This window comes from Cibotium barometz, chromosome 8, assembly GCF_041138505.1.
Source record: "Cibotium barometz isolate CiBa-2024 chromosome 8, ASM4113850v1, whole genome shotgun sequence".
In the NCBI taxonomy this organism is placed as follows: Eukaryota; Viridiplantae; Streptophyta; class Polypodiopsida; order Cyatheales; family Cibotiaceae; genus Cibotium; species Cibotium barometz.
The window spans coordinates 40,181,736-40,187,735 of record NC_141053.1 but is presented as its reverse complement, the minus strand read 5'-3'; positions in this window follow the sequence as shown (position 1 = coordinate 40,187,735).

The window sequence follows — 6,000 nt, the reverse complement described above, 5'->3', positions numbered from 1 at the left end:
GAACATATCACGATGCGAGGTAATGTGCTTTGTAGCACCACTGTCAAAATACCATACATTAGAGTCAACAGAAACTGCCAAACATGCATCATGTACAGATGGGTCATACTGGCAATACACGCTAAACGCCCATTCTGTATCCTGCACAACATTTACAAAATCTGCATTTGTAGAAGCATCCACTATTGTGGCTTCATTTGACTCTTTCTTCTTTGCCTCTTTAGCCTTTAGCTTAGGGCAATTCTTAATGACATGATCATTTTCCTTACAATAGTTGCACCTGGTCTTTTTCTTGCCTTTATCAAGAGCCTTCTCAGACTTATTGTTGCTACCTGTGGTGGAAGGAGAAGAAGTTGCAGACCTACTAATAGGAGAAGAAACAGTGGAAGGGTCTGCCTTACCACTTCTTTTTTGCTGCTTGTGGGCAGCAATAACTGCTTGATCAACTGCACGCTGCCTGGCCCTGTTTTGCCTGGACTGCGCTTCTTGCAAGAGCTTGTTGACTAAAGTATCATACTTGACAGCATCAGGTCTGTCCTCAGTAAGAAGTCTCCACGTGGAAGTAAAAGTCTGATATGTCTCAGGTAAAGCATCAAGAACAGTTTGCACAAGAGAATGATCAGGAATAATCTCACCTGCAGAAATCAACTGTTCTTTGAGATCTTTAATCTCAGCAAGAAAAACATTCATGTCATCATCTTCTTGCATAATCTTCAATTCTAGCTCTTTACGCAGGTAAGCGATTTTTGCCTCGTTACGACCTGCATACAAACCAGCTAGAATATCCCAAGCCTGTTTTGCTGTTTTAGCTGAACGAATATGTGGGGTGATGTTACGTTTGATAGAAAGTGCAATCAAGGCATGAGCCTGCGCATCTTTACCATCCCAAAACGAGCTTGTTCAGCAGTGGGTAAAACAGCAGCAACAGTAGAGCTGCTAGAACCTGCAACATCCTCAACAGATCCTACATCCACAGAACCTGGACGTACATCCATACCCTGCACAATGTTCCACACTCCTTTTGCAACCAAAACATGCTGCATCATGTATGCCTAAAGTGGGTAGTTGCTGTCTCGATCCAATTTGTCATCAGCAGATAACATGCAAAATACATCATTGATGTTATCAGCCATGGCCACTGACTGAAACTGATGCAAAAGCTACCTGTAAAATGAAGCAAAGACTGAACAGAAAACAACTCGTGCTATGTAGCACGGTCCACAATAGAGTACGTATTCCTGTTTTGCAGAAAGCTTCACTGTCAAAATTTTTGCAAAAAATGACGAAAACACCTGTGCAAAACTTGAAATGCAAAAACGGAACCCGAAACGACCTCAGATGCGATTTCTGAGAACGCAAAGCCCTATGGGCCTATTTGCAGAGTATAGGGACCTGCAAGCGCTCATGAAAGCTCACCTCAATCGGAGAACGTGAGTCGGAGGGTGCTGGTGGCGTAGCCCTGAGAGCCGATGCCTGCTCTGATACCAATTGTTGTTGGAATTAGGGTTGCAGGAAAGCACACAAAGCTTGGAGAAGAAGAAGCAAGAATGCACACAACACAAAGTGTATTAGATTGTGTCAATGTACAAAAGATAAGTTAGCCCTAGAAGGATGGGCGTATATACAAGCCGGGAGAAAAAACCTCCTAAAGAGGGAAAAAGTGCCCCGGCGGTCCTAAGTGTGTTCACACACATCACTGCCTATATATATATATATATGGCAACAAAGAGTTGGTAAGGTTGTGCTCGCTATTGTAAATTGTGGGATAATCACTCTCTTAGAAGTCTTGTTTGCGCCAGGCATTAAAAAGAACTTGATGTCATAGTCTCCTTTATTAGGGTAGGCCTAGTCAGACTCGTTTGATGACGTGTATAGTTTATAGACTGGAGTGATGGAGACGTATCTGGTACTCTAAGCCATGGGTTTTATAGGTTGGAATGGTATGAGAGATTTGATGTGGGAGCCATGGCATGACCACTTTAGTCACTTGAATTTTGATAGTTTATTGTGCCTTAAAGGACAAGAGATGGTGTCAGAGTTGGCAAAGCTTGAGGCTCCCATCAAACATGTATATGAGGGGATGTGTGTTGGGCAAGATGCAACGAGTATCATTCCCGCTAAAAGGAGGGCTGTCCAAAAATTATAGCTTACACAGTAATGTATATGGTCCTATGAGGACACCATCCTATCAAGGGATATCTCTACTTTGTGACCTTTATTAATGACCACTCTAGATGCACTTAGGTGTATCCATTGAAGGCAAAGTTAGAGGTTTTCACATGCTTTAGACACTTTGTTTCTATGGCTAAAAATGTGTTCCTGTGTAAAGTTAGTATCCTTTGTACATATAAAGGGGGGTGGTGGTTTATATCGTCAGAGGAGTTTCATGCATATATGGCATGAAACATTAATGCATAGTGCCTTACACACCTCAACAAAATGGTGTGAATAAGGAAGAATAAATCCCTCATGGAGATGGCATGTTGCATGGTTAAAGGTTAGGATTTGCCTCATGTTTTTTGGTTGGAGGCAATTATGTATACCACTTATGTTGCATGGTTAAAGGCTAGGATTTGCCTCATGTTTTTTGGTTGGAGGCAATTATGTATACCACTTATGTGCTAAACTTATGCCCCACCAAAGCCTTGTATAATTACCCCTTATGAAACTTGGAATGTCAGGAAGCCCTTTGTGGCTCATTTGTGTGTTTTTAGTTATCTTGCTTATGCTCTTGTGCCTGAGCAACAATGCAATAAGCTAGATGATAAGGTGATAAAATGCATTTTTGTGGGATATAGCTTAGAAAGCAAAGGGTATAGACTCTACCATCTAACCACAAAGTAAATATTGGTGAGTAGAGATGTTTGTGTGGAATATAGCTTAGAAAGCAGACTCTTACCATCCAGCCACAAAAGCAGACATTAGTGTGAGTAGAGAAGTTTTCTTTGTGTAATGTCATGTAGCCATATGTGGAGCAAATCAATGCTTCATAAGGTGTTGTAAATCACCACATATTGGCTAAAAACCAGCTTAAAATTTAGCCCACAAATCAGCCTATTAATGAGGCAATTGTGGATGAGGAAATGGTAGCCATACATGCATCCAAGGGTATGCCAAAAGAGCTCGTGCAGACATTGCAGGATGACAAATTAGCTACTACTTTACCTAGTAGGACACATGCACATTCTCATCATGCATCTTATTCTTTAATGGATCATGCTCTCATTGCCAATATATGTACTAAAGTGAAACCTATTTCCTTTAAGGAAGCACATGAAAATGATCATTAGATGTAGGCCATTCAAGATGAGTACAACTCAATCCTTAAAAATGACACTTGGTATTTAGCTGATTTGTCTAATTGTTGGTAAAAGTCCATTGGTACGAATTGGATTTCTACGCTTAAGCGTAAAGTTGATAGGAGCATTGATTGCTAGAAGGCAAGGCTTATTGTAAAAGATTGTGCTGTAAGGAAGAGCTACGTTGCTAGTTGACGCTGTAACTAAGCAGAGGCGGGGAGGCGAAGGGAGCTATGGAGAAGGAGCCGTGTTGAAGGAGGATGAGGGGAGGTTAACAAAGTGCCATAGCTATGCATAGTAGAGGCGAAGGGAGCTATGGAGAAGGAGCCATGTAGAAGGAGGATGAGGGGAGGTTAACAAAGTGCCATAGCTATGCATAGTAGAGACGTGGTGTTCTTTTTTAATATGATTATAGTCTCTCTCCTAACTTCAAGAGTACCAAAAAAAGAAGGGTAATAAAGTCTCCTCTTTTCAAAAACTACCCCCTTCTCATGATCATTAAATATCCTTTCAAAAATATATATCTCTTAACTAAAGTAACCCCCTCAACTAATTCAAGCTTCCCCTTCTATTTTTATAACCTCTCTTTCCTTTTTACTTTTTAAAAAATACCAAAACCAATATATAGCCTTTTTAATCAAAATTAATCCCCCCATTTCTTACTAAACTCCCCCCCTTGCATATCTTTTTATTGTAAATGTGATTAACAAATATATAATTTAAAAAAATACATTAACAAATATATAATTTAAAAAACCATTTTCATTATTTATTTCATCTAGCCTCCATTCCCCCTTTCCCCTCTTAACTTTCCAAACTAACTTTCTCCTTTCTTATTCCCTATCTCACTGACATTTTTTGTGTATTCTCCTGCTTATATTACTCACCCCCTCGCATCTTTTTTGCTATATTTTATTCTCATTAACATTTTTTGTTTATTCTCCTCCTTATTACTAACCCCCTCACATATTTTTGTTCTATTTTATTTCCCCAAGAGAGAGAAAAAAAGAAAGAAAAAAATAAAAAAGTCCTAAAAGATTCAGCCTTAAAAAAGTCCTAAAAGATTCAGCCTTAAAAAAGAAACAAAGGAGGGTTAACTTTTTTCACGCACATGCGTTCCATTTTTACGTGCTGAGCACATTATTCACTTTATGCGCATCTTTTAGATCATGGCGCATCCTTTAGCACGTTTTCTTTACACCATCTTACCATGCGAGTGTTCCCATGCATTCTTAGGTGTGGTACGAGGATTGGTGGGGTGTATTTTTGTTCCTTCAAGATGCTTGAGAGGGTTTAGCCGATGTCATCTTAGGCAAACTGTGGTCATGTGGATTTTTTTCATGCACATCTTTATATTGATATACTTTATTTTGACCCGTCCATTGCTCCATTGCTTGAGGTCACATAGATCTTATCAATGTTACACGTGCATTACCCGCATCACTTAGACCACATCATGGTGCATCATGAGGAGCTCTGTAGGCGCCATCAAGCTTTGTATTACCACATATTGAGCATTTGGACCAACACCGCATACCTCACATATCCTCGCCCCATCGAGCCTTGTATCCAAGCACTCTCTTTCTCTTATTAAGGAGAATCTTTCCCCTACCATTGATACATCTTCTTTGAGGACACCCCCGCACCCATGTGATTACCTGTTGACATTCAAGGTGCACACACCACTTCCATCATCATCCATCGCCCTCATGTTTCATGGTTCCCACTCATCACTTGCATTTCTGAGAGCACTGGCTCTTAGCACCTACATTTGGTAATCCCGGATCATCGGGTGTGGATAGTTTTTCCTTACCATCGACTTTGAGGGGTTCCCACCTTCACCCTCATTGTATCTTTCGAGAGGGAGAGCCTCTTCTCATCCCTTCCTCTTCTCATCAGGTGTGGATAGTTTTTCCTTACCATCGACTTTGAGGGGTTCCCACCTTCACCCTCATTGTATCTTTCGAGAGGGAGAGCCTCTTCTCATCCCTTCCATTCCATGTCAATGTGTATTAGAGGTGAGGGAATGCTAATCCCTTTGGTACACCATAGCTTAGTACTACCTACCTTCTCCATACGATGGTGCACATGCACATGTATATGCATATCACTTGGTGTACATATCGTATATTTTAACATTAGATATTCGGGTAACATTGAGCTTCATGTGTATCTTTTGTGTGGACTCACCTATGCTTGCCATGTGGTACTTTATGCATATGGGATGGCCCCACATTTTACTATTTATAGAGAGCATGGGTGAGGAAGATCCCTCTAGCCCGAGTTATGGATTCCATCCTTGTGTTCCTTCTTAGATTAGTGAGTTGAGTGAGTTTATCTCCTCCTTGTTCTCTTAGTAATTGAGCTTAGGGTGTGTTGTTTTGGGCATGGCTTGCTTACTCTTGGGCACTCCCCATGTGTGAGAGGCTTGTGGTTGAGTGCTTATGTGTGGGTTGCCATCTTCTCATTGCCATGTGCTTGCCATTTTCTTGAGCTTAGGCTTGTGAGTGAGGAGTGTGGAGTGAGAGTGCGTGATGAGATGGTGTGATGTGTTGAGTTACTTATGCATATGGGATGGCCCTACATTTTACTATTTATAGAGAGCATGGGTGAGGAAGATCCCTCTAGCCCGAGTTATGGATTCCATCCTTGTGTTCCTTCTTAGATTAGTGAGTTGAGTGAGTTTATCTCCTCCTTGTTC